Here is a 20,919-nt window from a genome sequence, read left to right on the forward strand (position 1 = left end):
TTTTCAATGCCTGTTGAAGGTGTTTCCCCCCACCCACCCAATGCGGGGGCAACTCGACAATTAGCAACAAATAGGAGCATAAAAGCTCTCCAAGGTTACACATTTCTTTCATTTTTCTCCTTGGGGAGAAAAAAAATCATATTACATTTAGAATATGAGACCTTCTCAGTTAACAAAACAACTTAGTCAACTAAGCTTTCATTTAACTGAAATGCATTAGAGTCTTCATGTGAGAGGTACCCTTCTAATGCTAATTACTATAGTGCCCTTTGGTCTGGACTAAAGAATGAAAAAAAATTAAAAAGCTAATCCACTAGTGAAGAATCTGATACCACTCTATGATCTTTAAGGAATGAGTCCAAAAGTGACATAGCTATAAAATGTCTCCACTAAATTGTTTATGTGGCAGAGTGACCCTGGAGTCCAATAGTACTTACCTCATACACTCATACAAGGATCAAGAAATATAATGCATTGTACAAACCTTAACCTACCATGTCAATGTCATCTATTAGTAGTAGTATCAGTCTTATTTAGGGATTACTATCTATGTGTGAGCTTGAACAAGTCCTGATTGTGCTTAACCTCAGTTTCCTTCAAGGTCCTTTCTAGCTTTAAAAGCCTATGAGACTGTGGTCTCAAAGAGTGACTATAAAATAACTAGTCACTGGATTTGTAACCAATGTGCCAGAAGAATAGTTTCATTGTGGGACTCTGCCTGTATTCTCCAATGGTGCTATCACTGTTTAAAACATTCTTGGAAATCCTTTGAATTGCCCACAACCACAGTTTACAAAGTTAACTGAAAAAATTAATATAACTTCTTTCAGTCAAAGTTCTACTTTCTACAAGAAACCTTTTCCAATCCCCCCTTTATGGCAAAGCTTCCTCCCTATTGATTATCTTATCTACATTTTGTTTGTACATAACTGTTTGTATATTCTCCTCCCAAACTAGACTCTAAGATATTCTGTCTTTCACCCTTCTTTGTATCTCCAAAACTTAGCATAGATACCTGGCACACAGTAGGTACTTAATAAATGCTTATTGACTGTCTTAATTCTCTTTGCAGTTTGGTGTTTTGTCTTTAACCTAAATCTTACTACTCACCTAAATCATCCATCTGATTCATTAGCCTTAGTTTTGGTAACTTTTGGCTATTTACATAGATCAAGTCCATCCTCAAAGATTTAGGTTTATAACCCTGAAGCTGTTTTAACATATTCTAGTGCCAAAGAGATCTCACAGATTCTCCAAACTGGAAGAGATCACCAGAATTGTTGTCTAGTTGAACTCATATATAAACAAAAAATCCTCACTACAGAACATCCAACAAGTAATTGGGTATGTCTTATTTCTTAGCCAATACCAAATGGTTTTGGTGACCGCTGCTTTATACTATAGTTTTAGATCAGATACAGCTAGGACACTTTCATTTGATTTTTTTTCCTTTAGTTCCCTTGAAATTCTTGACCTTTTGTTCTTCCATATGAATTTTGTTGGGTTTTTTAGGTCATTAAAATAGTTTCTTGGGAGTCTGATTGATATAGCACTAAATAAATAGATTAGATAGTATTGCCATCTTTATTCTATTCGCTGGGCCTATCCAAGAGCACTTAATATTTTTTCAATTGTTTAAATCTGACTTTATTTGTGTGGAAAGTGTTTTGTAGTTTTGCTCATATAGTTCCTGATTTTCCTTTGGCAGATAGATTCAATTGAGTATGTTTTAATCCAGCTCTTTCTTGAAGACCACCAGAAGTTAGGAACAACTCACTATCTCCTAAGAAAGCCCAATTCACTTCTGGATAGTTCTGAGGTTTTCTGGGTAATAGAAACATTGCTGAAATTAAAGGGTCTAGTCTCTCAAGATGAATCCCTAGTAGAGAGACAACATCCAACTGGAGGCACAAGTTCTAATTTACATTAACAAAAAACAATAATTCCATTACTCTACCTGTTATAGATGGAGATTAGAGAAACAAATTGAAGGGAATGAACAGGTAAAAAAAAAAAAAGAAAAAGCAGGGCTCTAAATATAATAGCTACAGGTCTTAGTGTAAACTCATACCCATAATCCACCGTATCCCCCTTTTGTCTCTGGGACTTAGAAGCCTTGGGGACCTTGAGTTGTCATAGAAGAGACTTGGGGGTGGGGGAGAGGAAGCCATAGCAGAAATTCTCCTCTTCTCTGCAACTATACACATCAGACATCTCTAATTAGACAGCAACAAAATTTTATTAATAGGATGGACATTATGGAATGAGCTTGTTATAAATGGGCCCTGTCAGAGCCTTATTCAGCTACCAAATGAGTATTCTCAGTTCAGTGCTCTCATCTGAGGCATCACGCCTGGTGCTGGATAACAAATGATTGCTATTAACCGTATTGTTAGTAATGATGGCTGAAAACAAACAAAAACCCATAAATAACAGTCTACAGAAAAATTAACCCATAAACTTGATAGATATCCAGCTGAGAAATAATAAATGACACTTTGGGGCCTGCTGGGAGAAGCTAGTGGTTTTTGTTTTCCTCTCTGTCATTAACACATTTTCTGTGCTAAAAATTAGATTCTGATATATAATTATCAACGCTCCCAGATATTAATTCTGCTATCGCTCCCTCGGTTTCTCTGCTGGCTGGCTATAATGTTATTCACAGATTACTCTGAGAAAACACATCAAACACTTAACAGAACAGGTCAAAGTGACAAGCAGCTTTTGCTGACAACACCAACCTGCACTGTCTTTTTTTTTTTAAGCCAGGGACACAAAACAAATTTCTCATATTAATTAACTTGGGTTCCCTTCCAGCTAGCACAGGCCTGTGCTATGTAATGTGAGGTAAGCAAATTCCCTACTGTCTTAATGAAGGCTGTTGAGAAAGGGAAGAAGTGACAAAAAATTATCTGGCATTTATAACATTCAAGGTTTCCGTTCATTATCATCTTGGGGGACAGGGGAAGGATGTTCTGTTTGGCACAAAGTCTTTGCTTGGCCTTTTCCTGTTCTCTTCTCCCAAGGAACTCAGGATGGAGAGTATTGCGTTCTTGAAGGTACATAAAGTTGAGCATGAATGCCAAAGACCTATCTCAAAATGAGTCAGGTTCTGATCGTGGAGGACACAGCAGCAGTAACTCCAGGAAGGACTCTTCCTTATTAAATATGGCAACTTCTCTGCAAATTGCTAGACCTGACTGAGCATACGACCACTTTACTTGACGCTAAAGAACTATTAACCAGACCAAGAATAAAAAGGGAAATTCACCAAAGTCCCTTCCCATTTTCCCTATGGAAGGCAGAGATTTAAATATAATAGTATGAATGTATACATACAGAGAGACACAATTACATTTCCTGTAGACAGGAAAACTTCATTTCAAATCCAGCTCAGAGACTTCTTGGCTGTATGATACATAGATATACACACATATACACACACACACATATATACACATACATGTATATGCAATACATATATACATATCTATAAAATTGCAATTATGGAAAAAAGTGGCATTAGATTCCATTCATAATATTAATTGAATCAACTAGCATTTATTAAACACTTAACTACAGGCTCCCCACTCTGCTAAGTGCTGGGAGTTATATAACAATAAATACAAAAAACAGTCCCTCTTCTTAAGGAGCTTCCACTGGGGAGGGAAGGGGGGAAGAGAGACCACAAGCTTGAAATTAAATACAGATATAACATTTATAAGATGGATACAAAGTAAATACGGGAAGAGGAGGGCCTGCTAATAATAATCATGGTAACAATTTGCAGAGCATTGTAGTTCTGTGTAAAGTGGTATTCGTCACTAATAACAGTTTCCTCCGATGTCATGTTTGGAGAGCCATCAATTTCAAGAAAAATGCCAAACATAAATAATATGCAAGTACCTCCTTGAAAGGCCTAATTTCTGGGCAGCCCTGTTACATTGTGGGATTTACTTTTTATTGTTCTTTAAAATAGGGGGAAGGTAAATGGCAAAAGATGAGCGGACAGCAAGAAATTTTAGGGAAAATGGAAGAGGAGGAGGAATATTTTGTCTCACTAGAGTCTATAGTAGAATTGGTGAGCAGCACAATTTTCTTAATTGAAAAAAATTAATAAAATTGGAATTCTAACCATTTTAATAGGTTGAGCTCCCACCAGGGCAAAGAAGTAATTTCTTATTTCAAACAAACAGCACAGGAAAAAAAAAAAAACAATTTGAACCCATTTGTTTTCTCTCAAAAATGGTAGTGAAAAAAAAGAGGGGGTCCTGTAGGCAACTGGATTTTAGAATCCGGGCAGAAGAGGTACAATCTGGGAGACAATGGATGGCTCTATGCTGCTGGAGAGAGCAAAAGAAAATGGAGGATGGTGTTTGGGCCACCAATTTAGCCAACATCCTTTGGTTACAGCTATGGGAACCATCACCTCCCTTCCACCGGCTGTCCTTGCCCATCTCCCTCGGGCCCCTTTAACTATTTATCCTCCTCTCCAAATATTATTTATCAAATGGGGGGGAAAGCCCACAATTCCACGGGGCCCCTCTAATCCCCTCGTCTTGTCCAGGGATCACGGCCGGCTTGATGACAAGAGTCTAAACTGCAAATCCCACACATCCCATGCACTACATTTTCTCCCGTATCTGGCATTGTGATATTAAATAACTATAAAACTCGAAAGCCAAAATAACTAAATCACCTGGCAGCCAATTTCTGAGAGTTAAACCACAAACCCGGAAAATGGTGGAGTGTGTTGAAATAATGTAAAGGAAACCCATAAATTCAAACTTTATGTTCTGTAAAGAACAAATATGAAAAAAGCATCAAAATAATGAAAGATTGTTTATGTATTCTGGCATGAAATGGGAATGTGTTATGAGAGGGAGCGCGGCGGCAGAGACAGATCGACAAAGCTGACAGTGTGGTATTCATCCTCGGCGGCGCGGCGGCCGACGTCCCGCTAGTGTCAGCAGACAGCGCAATAAATCAAGAGCTCTCGATGCTGTACCTACAGCTTATTACATCCAAGATGACAAATAAATAATAATCCCTGTCAGAGCGGCCCTTTGCTCAAGGATTGAGCCTGAAACCTTTGGCTCATCACTCCTCATCTTAAGTGAAAACACTAGAACTGGGGAATTGGAGGCCACGGTTTGCTAAGCTCATGAAACACAAAACGAGCCGGGCAGGGGAACGCGGACTAAACAAGTTAAGGTCAAGAAGTAAGAAAGGATAAACATTTAAATAATCCTGCCTGAGAGGTGGCAAAATGGGAGTAGCAGGGCCGCCTAACTGGGCCTCCTAATCAGCGAGGGAGGGCTGGGGGGAGGGAGGCAAGGGGACGAGAAAGTCCAGCATCAGCATCCCCAGAGCCCCTCCCATCGCCTCCGTGTAGAACACCGAGTGCTGCCCAGCAGGCCGTGATCCGGGAGACGAGGTGTGGGGATTAAAGGGGGCCATCGCAGACAGGGCTCTTGTCTTCGCCCCCCTCCTCCCGAGGACGTATTATTTGGATAATGGAAGAGTTAAAGGGCCCTGAGGGAGATGGAGAAAGACAGGCACTACAAGCTCTGTCTGAAGGTAGGTACTGCTTCCTACGCCGCTCGTTCAAAAGTAGGAAGAGTGAATTGAATTCATTCATTTAGTAATCGGGAGCACTTAGCTTTTTTTTTTTTTTTTCCAGGCTCTGATTTCAAATTCTAAGGCCTACTTCTGAAATCAATCAATCAATAAGCATTTATTAAGTGCCTATTATGTGCCACCACTCTGTTAAGCACCGGGTCTGCCCTTACTCACACCATCACTTGTTCCTCACCTTCATTATCAGACTGAGTCATAGGAAAAAGAAGGGCTAACACCTGTCTATTGACCCTCGCTCTTTCTTCCCCCTCCCTCAGGAGCAGAGGTCTAAATAAAACTAGAAGAGATCTAACTCTGGGGACAGCTAATCCAGCACCTTCATTTTCCAAATGAGGAAACTGAGCCCTGGAGAGATGAAAGGAAATAATATTAGAGCCAAGAAGGGTCTCCTAACCCTCAGGGCTCCAGAGCCTTTACATTTTTTTCACCTTACTAGTGTCATTTGAGCTGGGCTTTGAGGTCTGTCTTGAAGTTTATATAGGAGTATACCTCCAGTCCCTTCCTCCCTTCAGATTTGACAAAGTGATTGAATAGTAAGTTATAGGCATTGGGCAGGCCTATCAAGAGAGCCTAGGTCTAAACCTTCCTTGGCTATTTACTTTAATCATGTTGGTCAATCAATAAGAATTTGTTAAATCATTGTCCTAAAGATTGGGAATACAAAGAAAGGCACAGACAGTCCCTGCTCTCAAGGAGTTCACAATCTAGTGAATATGTCTCTTAATTCTGAAGAACTTCTATTTTCTCTCACTCTTTGCTAGTTAGGTGGATGCTCCCTTTAAAGACCTTGGAGAAGACTTGACACCTCCCCCTAATTCTTATTTCTAGCTTTCCATATTTACTATCCTAATATTCAAGGCTCTCCACAATCTGACTCCAATCTCTCTCTCTGTTCTTACTTCATATCACTCCCTTTCAAATGTCCTGGCCAACCTGGATTATCCAGGTTGTTCCCTCACCCATGTAACCATCTCTTACCTCCGTGTATTTATACAAGCCATTATCCAGGCCACCTACACCTGTCAGAATCTTTATATTCCTTCAAAACTCAGCTCAGACACCACCTTCCTACAGACTTCTCTGATCTGCCCAGCTGATCTCTGCTTAAATTTTCCTCACAACTTTCTGTGATCTCTTCTTTGTCTCTCTTAACTCTCTCAATTATATTTATATGCTTATGATATTTCCCTCAGAAGAACTTGATCTTCTTGTGAGAAACATTTTCTTGGGCACTAACCAGCATACAATAATAAATACTTAATACATATTTGTTAAATTGATTTTATTCATTTACAAAATTATGTTTAAATTCATATCAGGTCCTAGCTTGATTATCTAGGGAAAGTTATCTCCCTCCCTGTCCACAATTTTCCAGTTTTTTTTAATTATCTTTATTATTTTATTTTGTTATATTTTATTTATATATTTGTTTATTTTATTATTTATTCCTAAGAGATGAAGAAGATGAAACCATCAAAGATAGATCAGCAATAATCCATTCCTCAGTGTGAGAAACTATCTCTATAAATACATATGTGTTTATGTGTATGCATGTGAATATATATACTAAATACATATGTATATATTAGAGATATGCTAGATGTAAGCACTATACATAATATACACATACATTATATATAATATGTATATGCAATGTATATATATATATATATATATACATATATACACTAGCAGATATAAATAAGTAAATAAATAAGAGATAATGAGTAGGCAGCAGTGAGATGTGAATTTCACTATTTCCCAAAATTTCCATTCAATTTCTCAACCTGATTCTTAGGGTTGAGGTGGGGAATTTAAACTCAAAAGGTGTTTCAGAGTCCAACTCTCTCCAATTATATATCCACATAAACCTAAAATCAATTCTCTTCCCCATTCATTCTGATAGTCCCCTTTTGACAGACTTTAGGCGGGACACGTGAAGTTTTCAACACCATTTAAAAACTAAAAGTAGAAATAAATCCAAGTTTTCCTTATTTGCAATGGATTATACACAACAGTTCTTAGATGGGTCCATAAACAAAGGTTTTTTTTTAATATTTTGATTAATGTATTTCAATATAACTTGTTTCCTTTGTCATCCTATAACTTTTATTTTGTGTATCTTAAAATATAATTCTAAGAAAAGGTTCATGGGCTATAGCACATGTGACAGTTACTAGAATGTTCTTTTTTACTGTAGACTTAAAAACAATAGGCTTTTTTAGTTTGCCTTGATATTTAGGTAAATTTACCTTCTATCCTACTCTTTCACTCTCCATTATTTCACCAAGTTCCATCTTTTTACACTAAGATTTGATCCCTCTTTGTAATAGTCAATTTGCTTCCTTATTTTTGGTTCCTTCTACTTCATTTGGCAGAATTTCAAGCACACAGTATTAAATGTACCACTTTTGATTTTCATGGGCTATTGCAATAGCTAGAATTCTCTACAGGGACATACTCACACCCAAAAGACCACTTATGGCATCAGATTTAACAAATCCAGACATGCAGTTCAGTCTAGTTTCTGAAGCCTGAGAACTAGAAGGTGTTTAACTAGGTTTTGAAAAGACAACAGATAAAGGGAAAGGAGGATAGAATGATGATATTCATGATAATGATGATGAAGATGGCAGTGTTATTTAAACAATGCTTTAAGGTTTGAAAAGAATTTACACAAACTATTCCATTTGATCTTCCCAATAATCCTGGGAGGGAGGTGGTATTTTTATTTTCATTTTACAAGAAAGGAATCTAAGGCAGATAGCAATTAAATTACTTGTCCAAGGGCACAAATCTAGTAAATGTCTGAAGTTGGATTTGAACTCAAGTGTTTCTGCCTCCAGCTCTAGGACTTAATCTGCTTTGCTACCCGGCTGACTCTATTGAGCCCATGGTCAGCAGAAGCTAGTTTCACTGATATTCATGCCCCCGGATGTAACACAGCCAGGTAAGAGGAGAAATTACAGTTTAATAAGTATTTTAAATGCTATCTTCAGGGATGGACAAATATATTGTCCCTTAGTCATCTCCCCATCATCAAAGAGGTCAAATCTATCCCACCTAGAATGGACAGCCTCTGCTGTCATCCTTGGTAGTACACACTCCCTGTGGTATACCTAGATACCTCTCTTATAATCGTAAAACTGCTGTCTTAAGTATCTGTTGACTTGGAATTCTGCCTAGAACACATTCCTAGGGACCTCTATTGCTTCCATCTGCCCATTTGATGCTTTGGGGACTGACCCTAAAACCCTGCTCAATTTCCAGTTTGCCTTATCAGCTTAAGAGATGAGGTAGGAAAAAAGCTGTAGGGTAACTATCAGATACTCTTTCCATCTTCTGGAACATAATTATCTATTTTTTTGCATTTTTTCTCTGAATATCACTTCTACCCTCTGTACCTCTTCCAAAAATAAAGCCCAAACCCAATACTCAAAAACAATCTCTTGTTATCTCTAAGGTTCCTCAAGGTCAAACATTCTATGGTTCTTTCCCATTTTATATGGGCCATTGATATTTATTTTAAATGAATTTTTTCATTTAAATGAATTTTTACCATTCCATTAGATGGTTCCAGAGTCATCTCCCATAACATACAAACAAACAAATAACTAAGTAAACACCAGCAAGAAGAAGATTATAATGACCCTTATTCCTTTTTTTTTTCCTCAGGTAACATGCATCCATCAGGAAACTATGGGATGATTTCTTCAATAGTAGCTACTAATATAGCTATCATGTTCCTGGACCTAGCATGGCACCCAACACAAAGTAGATATTTAATAAATGACTGTCAGCTTCCATTCCTGGGAGTGGAAAACACGGGGTACCCATGTTAGTCTAAAACAATTTGAGAATGACACTAAATAATGTAAAACTAAATACCTTTTGAGTTGAGAAATCAAAAAGCTGGGATTCCACTAATGTAAATAAATACAACCCATCTTTCTCTTAGTAGATAAGTCATAGATACTTGCCCAAATCTTGTACAAATTAAGTGACTTTATTGTGATTACTTAAATCTTAAGCAATCCAAGGCTGGAACTGAATCTAGCTCTTCTTAACTCTAATACTAATACTCTACCTATCAGTCAATACTGCCTCTTTGAGGCATGTTTATCAATGGAAATGAAAAGTATTCTGAGTTGAAGTAGATTTCTGATATGGCAAGAGTTCTTCATTTGGGTTCCAGGAATTTTTAAAAAGTGATACATGGATAGATAGATAAATATAAATAATTCATAGATGGATGATGGATAAGTATATACTACAAATATATATATACTATACACATACTTCTGTATATTCATATATACTTGTATGTATATGTATATATCTTATATATACATGTGCATATATAATTGTTTCTGAGAATAAGTCTCCTTATCTTGTGGGGGCCATTCATAGACCCAGTTCCTCCACTGATCATCTCAGAAGCTTTTACTTTCTCTGTTTCTGACTTGGGCTGGCTCATCCTCCCTTAGGCAGCTAGGTAGATCTCTCTTCCCCAAGACTTACTTATCATATTGGTACCAAAATTAATCAGGACACATAATTGACTTAATTCTACTGCATCTCAAAACTCCCAAGCTCAAATGACCTACCAGCTTCAACTACACCCTGCCCCCAACCTCTATTCTAGAATATACACAGACACATTTATACATACACATATACGAGATAAATAGATAACCATATTTTCAATCATATTTCAGTATAATTGGTTCCCATATCATCCTACATATTTTTATCCTTGTGAAGATATTATTTTGAAAAAAAAGAGTCCCTAGAAAACTAGACTGCCAAGGGATTCTGCCTCACACACAAAAAAAAACTTCCTATATGTCAACCATCTTACTAAGAAAAGAGTCTTTAGATGGGAACATCATAATGTCAGAATTGTTAAGGTTTTAGTATTTTGTTAACATATATTTATTGAAAGCAGACCAAAGGTTATTTAGCTTTAACTGAGTTAACTTGCCAAAAGAGAGGAGGAAAGAATAATAATGGCAATCAGTTGAAATAAGCATGGTAGCTATTGTCTAAGTGTTCTTTATATAAACACGATAATTCCATTAATACCCATTGAATACATTTCTAACAATACACCAGGAGGTTACTACTGAACTGGAAAAACCCCAGAATCCCACTAAGAAAATAATGCCTATTTCAGGTACGCTACTCTAACTGACTTAAATTATTATGGATGTGCTTCATACTTAATTACCTTTCTAAAATATGTTGGGGTATTTTGTCATAAACTCCCGTGCCGCACACCTAAACACTGCTCAGAAATGCAACCCCTTGGCTAATGTTTTTATCTGAATTACTTATTACCCAATACAGCACACATCAACATTTTCTAGAAACCAGAACTGGGCTCTCTGCATTCCCTCCTCCCCAATGCCAGTCACTGTGGGGAGCATTTAGTTATAAATTGTCTTTCAATAAAAGTAAAGGCTCCCAAAACAACAAAATGAAAAGACACAGCAGCCTAAATCAAGGGAAGTCAATTTCCACATGCCGATCCTAAATATTTCATGGCCCTATTTTATTCTGACATTTGTAGATGACTAAAGTGTTACAAAGGAAATAAAATGCTGATTAAAGAGTTCACTGTCATAAAGGTTACTGAATTGTAAATGGCCCTTTCCATCTTCCTGTTAATAGGTACCCAGCTGTAAACATCATGAAGGATGTGACGGGAGGCCTGCTCTGCTCCTTTAGGAGTCGTATATACATTAATCACTGAATCACCAAGCCATGCTTAATTGCATGTTGTATATCACACAAATCCATGGTAAGTAGAAGGGAACTCATTATTGCTGCTTTATAACTACTGGGTACTCCTCATTTTAACCTCCTCACACCTGGGACACTTTGTTGCTTTACAACAGGAACGCTGGGAACTGGATGAAGGCACTAATTGCAGTCAGCCTGGAGAGGGAAACCGAGCCTAGGTGGGGCCCACACCCACTGCTGGTGGCCCTGGCTTTTACAGCCAAGTGCAGCGGATATCCCACCCCCAAATCCATCCCCTCTAAGGGAGAATTGGTGAACCCCATTCCTCCTTGAGAGTTTACAGAACTGTTTAAATGATAAAAAAAAAGCCCACAGTATATTTTGCTTTGACAAAATTATTGATTTAAATCCCATACAATAGCACAATACTATTTAAAGGTCAAGCCAAGAAAAATGAGTTTACACCCGACCAGAGCCAAGCTTATCTGTCATGAAAGTGTAATGATGTGTTTATTCCTTCACTATTGTGTGTATATTTTTCAGGAAGATATAATAGTCTACTTGTAGGTGAAATCTGCTCTCAAATGGGAATTTCAGGAGATATTTACATTTCAGATCGTAAGGGCTGATATCTTGGGCCTGGATACCCATTTCCTGGTATTTAATGGCCCCTGTTTATTTACTCTGCCTGAGAATCACTGCTCTCCCTCCTCAGGCCAAAAATTATTTCTCAGGGCCTACAAATCATTGCCTTTTTCCCTCTCCCCCTTTCAAAGAGGTAAAGACACAAATTGAATAAGGAGGGATTTCAGATTACTTGGATTTCTGACATTTCTGTTTGTCCTTTTACTAGTCAACGAGATAGCAATAAAATGCTCTGACTCCATCGCCTTGTAGAAATATCCATCATCATAGGATCTCTGTGTGTGTATACATATATTTTCTCTTTTAAAAAATTGGTCAACTAATTCAAGGCAGATTTTCCTTCTTTTGATACCTCCTCTCCCAAAAGGGCCTTCTCACTTGCCCTCATTTTATACAAGAGCCTTTGGAATAGGGGAGACTGTGGAAGCTAAGCCAATAAGAGATACAAATAATCCACACACAATAACATCATAGCTGACAGCCTTACCCTATAAGAAAGTCCAGGAAGCCCCTAGCCTGTGATCTGGAACCTTGTGCTGGGAAGAATCTTGGCTCGGTATTCCTCAGAATTCTTGCCATTGGCCCTCTATTATCCACGGACCACTTATCTCTTCTTTAACTCCAGAACCTGTGTCTCTCATCATCTCCCTGTAGCTGCCAACTCCCTGGGCATATTTCTGTATATTATCATCTCTGTGAGCAACAGCAAGGGATGATGATGGAAAGCAGACATTTTTGTTGGCACATCCAGTGAAAAGTTTTGCAAAAGAGGAGGTTGAAGTCCCTAGCCAAAATTTAATTCAAATTTAAATGAGAACTGGGAGCTAACTCTAATTGTCCAGATTTCCTGGGTTTTCCCATGATAATAGATGACTAAACCTGGGTTATCTAAGAGTGGCCCATGACTAAGGCAAATTTTCATTTTTCATAGACATTTCCATTATTATATGCCTTCACTTCTATGTCAGAATATGTTGTACTCTCATCATTTCTGGGGAATAAAAATTGACATCATTTTGGTCTGTGTTTCTGAAATAAGATATTTATATGTTTAAATTCACCTTTGTTATTGAATCACTGTCATGTCTAAACTGGTTATTATGGGGATTATATTTCCTCTGCTCCTCTTCCATCACTCCCCATGGAAAACCTGGAGTTGGTTGTACATGAATCTTCTGTCATTCTATTAGTGACATTTCTCCTGCTCCTTTTTCTAGCCTCCCAAATTCAAATACATTACTAACTCAAGCTGCCTTTCTCCAATAGATTACTAGGATCTTCACCTCCACTGACATCACCCACTCTCCTGCAATCTCCATCCAAAACACACACACACACACACACACACACACACACACACACACACACACACACACTCTTTGAATGAATTTTTATCTTCTTGATCAAATATGTTTTTTTTTTTCATTTGAGTCTATTTCATCGCTTCAGCAGTCAACATCCATGTATAAAGGTAAATATAATACTTTTAATTAATACTTTATTATTAATTTTTATTTAAATAAAATATTTTATTTTTTTACTAATACTTTTTATTTTCAAAATATATGCATGGATAATTTTTCAACACTGACCCTTGCAAAACCTTGTGTTCCAAATTTTCCTCTCCTTCCCCCCATCCCCTCCCCTACATGTCAGGTAATCCAATATATGTTCACATGTTAAAATATATTTTAAATCCAATATATGTATACATATTTATACAATTATCTTGCTGCACAAGAAAAATCAGATCAAAAAGGAAAAAAAATGAGAAAGAAAACAAAATGCAAGCCAAAAGGAAAAAAATGAGAAAGAAAACAAAATGCAACAAAAAAAGTGAAGAAACTGTTATTTGATCAAATATCTTTTGGTATCCCTCTATTTCAGAAATAAGCAGGACCAGAATCTAGACTCACATTTTTCCTGCTAAGAGCATCTGAATGCCCTAAGATATTAGCAATCAGAAGAATGAAAACACCTACACATAAACCACTCCCTTTCCTTATCCCATAGCAGTATCATTACTGGGATCTTTAGCATTAATTCGGCCGTAGAAAAAGAAGGTATGATAGCATCCCCTTACTACTATTACTACAGGTCAAATCCAGAATGTCTGCCTCTCAATCTACCTTATGTTTCTGCCAAATAGAATCATTCACCTTCTCTGTATTATCTGACACATGCCAGTTTGGAGTGTAATGGACCTGGAGGGACAAAACACTGGAACAATGTAATAGATTAGAAAGAGAATTAACTTTGGAGTCAGAGGACCTGGGTTAAAATCCCACCTTTGGTATTCCTTACCTTTGTATCCTCAGACATGTCACTTAAATTGCTTGGGCCTCCCCTCAGTCTCCTTTTCTATGAAACGTCTCCTCCAGCTCTGGATCTCTGACCCTTCCTATCTCTTTAATGTCTGTGTCAGACCTTCAAACCCCACGGGATGTCTATTTTCCCCTTATCCTGTATCACGATTTATCCCTGAAGGAATGGGGCAGAGGAATCCTAGTCAGGAAGTCTACAACCAGTATAAAGTAGTTTTGTAGGTGGCAAGAAATCTAACATGCTCATGATCTCAAAACTTTCATAGATTAGCAGATCTCAGGAAACATCTCTAAGTAGGCTGAGCAATGTAGAATCAGTTCATACGGATGGTATAGACCACCTTTATTAACTCAGCTCCTTTTGACAACAACCACTCATGAAAAGCTGAGATGATAAAATAGTCCCCTGAAACAGGGATTCTATATTAATTTGTAGATTTCCAAACCATTATCCTTCTTCTTAAAACCAAGAACCAAACAGAGAATGACCAATGAACCCATTCAAATCAAAACCAGACTTTCATATTTTCTAAATTCCCATTTCCCAAATTAATTTGGCCACAGGATACAATAGCATTTGAAATATATCAATGGGATCCAAGTATGGTAGTCAGGCAGCTGAAGAGTATGGAGTAACCCTGAAACAAAAAAATTGGGGAGGAAAGAGTGGGGAATTTGAAACATCATGAGGAAATAAAATCTGTTTTTCTCCTAAAAATTACCACAAACAATATTTTTGATGGACACATAACTTTGTCTTTCATATTTAAAAGAGGAAAATACCATAATAATTAAATTCACTTATGTACCAACTATTTCCTGACTAGTAAATGACCTGGTACCATGGAACAGGAAACAGAATAGGAGATGCTGTTTTAAGATTGCTGATTCAGAACAAAAGTAGATGATCAAGATAGTATTCAGAACCAACCAATATTCCATTTGTCTCTGTTGAAGAGAAATCATCCTTAACAAGTAAGTGCTCCTCCACACTTATTGTACATGATGATTATGTACACCCTAACCCTAACCCTCTTGGCAACCCTTATTCCTTAAACTCTTTGAAAAATCTAAGAACTGTATATGTATCCACAATACTTTAAATAAAAATCAGATAAATGTTTAACTTGACTTCCCTACTTAGACTTCAGAGGCAAAACACAGAGGGCAGTGGAAGCTTAGAAGGCAAAAGTCAAAAGGCATAGAAGCAATCCTCATCAATGGAGAAATGTAATTAGGACTCATAATACAGATCAATCATGTATGTATCATGTATCATACACAGAAATTTATGACTGTTATGGAAAAACTCAAAGAAGTATATGTAATATCATGGAAAAATGAACTAACAGGATATCAAGAGATCTTAGGTTCTCATTCTGAATTTGCCACTAACTAGTTATATGACTTTGGGCAGCTCGTTTAACCTCTCGAAATCTTAATTCCATCATATGTTGGGAATAGAGATTATTAGTCCTTAAATTCCTTTTGAAAATAAATAATACAAAAATAAATAAATAAATAATGCATTGAGTTAGTAGATTCTAAGCTTTATGAAGGCAAGAATTATAAGGTTTGAGGGGTTTATAATCTCTATAGCCCCAGAACCTATTATAATTTTTGTCTCATGGCAAACATTTAACTAATATGTACTTGATTAAATAGAATTGACAAATTATTCCCTGCATTGTTCAATATCTAGATCTAAACTGAATTTACCAATCTGTTCTCTTCATCTTAAAGAGGAAAGGAGTGGGGGTCAATACAACATTTCTGCAATGAAAGAATTCTAATAAGGATGACTAATAATAATCAACAATCCTATTTTATAACTTAAAACACTCACAAAAAAATAATGTTGTGCATTGAAATAGCTCCACATATGTTTCAAGGTTCTCTACCATTTTCACAGAAAACAAATTCGGCATACACAAAGTTGAAGCCACTCTTTACTCCATACATCCCTTATATTAGCTAGTAGAATTTCCTTTAAAGGAAAATATGGAAGGAATTAGGTCAAGGAAATCTGAATTCAAATCCCACTAAGCAGTATAGCAATGAATAAATAATTTAAAGTATCTGAGCTTCAATTTCCTCAGAATAACTGTTATTGTATGGTCCAAAGAAGATCATGATTATGCTGCTCTGCAAAACCATAAAATAGATATAAATGTCAATTTGCTATCATTTCTGATCTGCAGTGGAGTAGAGGTAAAAAAAAAAAAAAAAAAAAAGTTAGATCCTGTTAAAATAAAAAGTGATGTCATGATTATATGAGTCATGAATTTAATACAATTCAAAGAAAAAAAGTTATATAATGTTTTACATAGTATTGGTCAGATTCATAAATTGCTCTAGGTTATAAGAGATAATATCTGCCCAAGTAAGAAGATCTCTGAGTATACTACAGTGAAAGACTTTGGGAACAAGATGAAAGAGTAAACAAACAAGAGTACTGAAAAGAGTTCATGAAGTATTGTTAAAAAAAAAAAAAAGTGAAGGAACTGTCAGACTATAAGCATTTATTAAGCACCTACTAGGTGTCATACACTATAATAAGCCCTACTTTGTCAAATAGGAAGACAATGGTTTTTAAAAACAAAGAATTTTTATGCATAAGTATATTCAAGTAGATAGTGGTATAACTGATATATTCTTTAGGTTCATAAAGCTTTTAGTACGTGCAAGTATCCTGACCATGAGAAAATTATTTAACTTCTCAGTGCCCCTCCAAGACCATTAAGTTGTGGACAAAACTGCATCAATGGAGGTATTTTTCATTCAGGGAATTCCTTAACCGCAGAAACTGTAAATTTGGACCCACCCAAAAAAATCAAATAGGAAAATTATTCAGGAGACAAACTAGCTGAGAGAATAGTAAGAGGATACAAATTAATATCTGTATCCACTCTATTTAAAAGTAACCAATTTACAGTTTCCTGAGTATGACTAATTGATCAATATTTAGAATGTGCAACTTGCTTTTAAAGTAAGGAGTTCTCTTCTTCTGAAACTCTTGACTGGAATAGTTTATGGATGATCCTGTTGTTAAGCAGAGGGACAGATTCTATGACCCCAAAAGGCCCTTCTCAGGGCCTACACTGCCATGGAGCTTGCATGCCTCACTTACAAGATACAGGAAGTGGAGCAAATGTGCGCCACGCACCGTGGACAACTGGGAGGCCTGGATGACACTGATGGAAGAATGTGCAATTGAATTAGCAGATAGAGAGTGACTGTCATCGATAATAATTTCTTATTATGTTTGGGCATCTACATGCTGATCAATGTGAGGCAATGGGCAGTTCCTTATATCCAACATAAATCATTATCGATTGGTATACCAACTCCTGGATATAATCAGGAACTATAGACAAGGGGGGCAATATTATCTTAAATACATGAGTCACTCCTATCTACAGCCTACCTGGCATTTGGAAAACAACAGCATTCCTGCTGTCACTCCTGTTGTTATTGATGATGGGAGTGGTGGTGGATGCTGAGTTTAGGAGGGAGGGTGGTTGTAAGTGAATAAAATAGCCCTGGATGCAACCTCCACCTGAGAGATTCCTCGTCCTATTAGAGATTAAAAATGGGAATTCTCTCATACCCATATTGGATTCCTGTGTGCAAATGTAGGACTTGGCAACATGCTGCTCTTAATCTGATTTATGCACCAATTTATTTTATACATTAGGCACACTGTATGCAGCCTGACTGATGCATAAAAATTTCATGCAAAAAAGGACTTACTCTCATACAACTGCCTTTCAGTTATTATTACCTCTTGTGGTTAGCATCATACGGCAGGTAGGACAAATGACTCCATACACCAAATGCATTTTGCCCACTATACAAACATTCTGATCTGTTTCCATTTCACCTCAGTTCCAACTTTGCTGAGCTAAAAAGCGCTATCTTTTAGAGCGACTGAATCTTCACTTTCTGAAATCCCTTTGGCATTGCAAAAATCCACTTATGCAGAAGACTCAGACATCCCATGTTCATTGAGTGTGAATAAATAATCTACAGATTCAGAGATACAGATGTAGATATATAAAAGCTACATGTGCATTTATAGCTCTATATCTAGATATAGAGTGTATGTGTATATATAGAGAGAGAGACAGAGAGGAGAGAAAGACAGAGACAAAGAGAAAGGCAGAGACACAGAGAGATAGAGACAGAGGAGAAATGCACATATACATATACAGTAGGAAATATTTGTTCTGGGTTCATTTTTATCAGTATTCAGGTTTTTCCTGCATGAAAGAAACAAAAAAATATTTTTGCATCACTTTTATAATTGAGAGAGAAGAGAAACACACACACAGAGAGAGAGAGAGAGAGAGAGAGAGAGAGAGAAGAAATGCACATATATTTGTTCTGGGTTCATTTTTATCAGTGTTCAGGTTTTTTTCCTAAATAGAAGAATCAAAATATATTTTTGCATTACTTTTATAATTAAGAGAAAGAGACAAACAGAGAGAAGAATGGCACATATATGGTAGGGGATATTTGTTCTAGTTTACTTCTAACAGCATTCACTTTTTTTCCTTCATGGAAGAACCAAATATATTTTTGTATCTTTTACAATTTACAATTAAGAGAGAGAGAAAAATGCTCATACATGTATATGGTGAGGAGTATTTGTTCTGATTTTTTTTTATCAGTATTCAATTTTTTTCCTACATGGAAGAAGCAAAATATATTTTTGCATCACTTTTATAATTGAGAGAAAGAAGAAATGCGCTTATGCATATCTGGGGGGTAAGTATTTTTCTGGTTCATTTTTAATCAATATTCAATTTTTTTCATGCATGGAATAACCAAAATATATTTTTGCCTCATTTTTATGAGAGAGTTACAGAGAGAGACAGAGACAGAGAGAGAGAGAGAGAGAGAGAGAGAGAGAGAGAGAGAGAGAGAGAGAGAGAGAGAGAGAGAGAGAGAGAGAGAGAGAGAGAGAGAGAGAAGAAATGCATATATACATCAATGGTGGGGAGTATTTGTTGTTCTGGTTCATTTTTATCAGTATTCAATTTTTTTCACACGTGGAAGAACCAAAATATATTTTTGCATCACTTTTATAATTACCTTTTCAGGCATGTCTCACCAGAATATTACCAACACCCCCAAAATACACATACACGTATATATATATAGACACACAACCCCACCACATTTTCCGTAAGGTTTTGAGTTAGGAAAGAAAAAAAAAAATCAGCCTGAAAAAGCATCTTTCTGTATTTTCCTTTTATTAGAAGTCTCCTTTCATCCAGGAAATATGGGACCTGAAATAAATTGTACCATCCTGCCTTTTTTTTTATTCAAATCCTCGCCAGCGCTAGGCAGTATGCAAATGAAAACAGGTTGATAAATGACTGCCTGATATTTTCCAGACATTTTTCTCTCAGAAGTGCTCTAAACTGATGTAGCTCAAAGAGAATAAGGCGCATTAAGTCATTATATCAATTTTTGTTACCCAGATACTTCAGTCCCAGTTAAGAGCTGACAGGCGATATAAAACAAGGCAAGGGCATCATACGACTCCATCGATCAAATCTTGGCGTAGATAGATTGCCTATTACACAAATAGAAGCCGTAGCTTCAGTTTGTAGTTTTATGCTCTCCAATTAAAGGATAACAGGGTACTTTCCCATAAATCTGCTAATTGCAACAGAATTAATTTAACAAATTTCTCCAAGCACAGAGGAAACGGGGATTGGTTAAGCTAATGTAAAGTAGCACAGGTTGTCACAGAGCTCCCTCCATAACAGCCTTTTTCCTCTACCTGGATTGGGCAAGGTGTCACAAGTATTTAGCTCCATTGTGGGGCTCTGGCAACAGACAGCTGACAAGCACAAACCGGCGCACAAATAGTAGATCATTTCTTTGCTGTACTTTCTCCTCTCCCCCCTCCCCCTCCCCCACCCCAGAGCATGAAATAACTCCCTCTTTGCATCTAATTAATGCTCCTCTCCGAGCGGGGCTGTTTTTCTAAATCAGTATTACACCAGCCAAAGCATTATATCATGGAAAGGGCTCCCACAGCGGCACTCAGCAAACAATAGGAGTGATCTGCAAAAAATCATAGGAGCCTCCTGACTGCCTCTACCTGCCTCCCCACCAGCCCCTCTACTGTGGGGGGGAGGAAGGAGAGGAGAGACAACGGCTCCGAGGCTTATTATGCAGCAGGCACAGACAACACGGGGCTTCCTCTAACAGTTCAGCTGACCCATGGGCAGAAACAGCCCATCAGGAATGAGTGCTCTGGCTCCGGGAGAAGAAATGAGCAAAGTCGTTTTCCTCAGCAGAGAGGTGGAGGACCCCAGGAACAGAATGGCGCATACCCTGTGGTCACAGCGACTTTGTTCGTTGATTTTGCTTAGCTGTTTTTCTTTGTTACCTGAAAAGGTTTCACTGGATGGAGCATAAGGAGAAACTACTTTCACCTAATATCAAAAGGCATCAATAAAATTTCCTAAAGACAAACCAAATGAAAGAAATAACTTAGGAGGTGTGATTCCAAGAGACAACAAGAGCACCAATGGGCTTGGGAATT

General features: G+C 37.2%; 1 protein-coding gene and 1 long non-coding RNA gene across 2 annotated transcripts in view; one reads left to right on the plus strand and one right to left on the minus strand.

Annotated features, from left to right (window-relative positions):
• Window positions 1-20,919, minus strand: part of LRMDA (leucine rich melanocyte differentiation associated) — a 1,299,052-nt gene that overhangs the window by 974,509 nt on the left and 303,624 nt on the right. The gene's annotated exons all lie outside the window — the stretch shown is intronic.
• On the plus strand, window positions 5,381-13,045 carry LOC141558898 (uncharacterized). Its single transcript, XR_012487175.1, has 4 exons — window positions 5,381-5,580; window positions 8,487-8,590; window positions 11,314-11,443; window positions 11,541-13,045. It is a non-coding gene; the product is annotated as an uncharacterized LOC141558898 (long non-coding RNA).

This window comes from Sminthopsis crassicaudata, chromosome 2, assembly GCF_048593235.1.
Source record: "Sminthopsis crassicaudata isolate SCR6 chromosome 2, ASM4859323v1, whole genome shotgun sequence".
In the NCBI taxonomy this organism is placed as follows: Eukaryota; Metazoa; Chordata; class Mammalia; order Dasyuromorphia; family Dasyuridae; genus Sminthopsis; species Sminthopsis crassicaudata.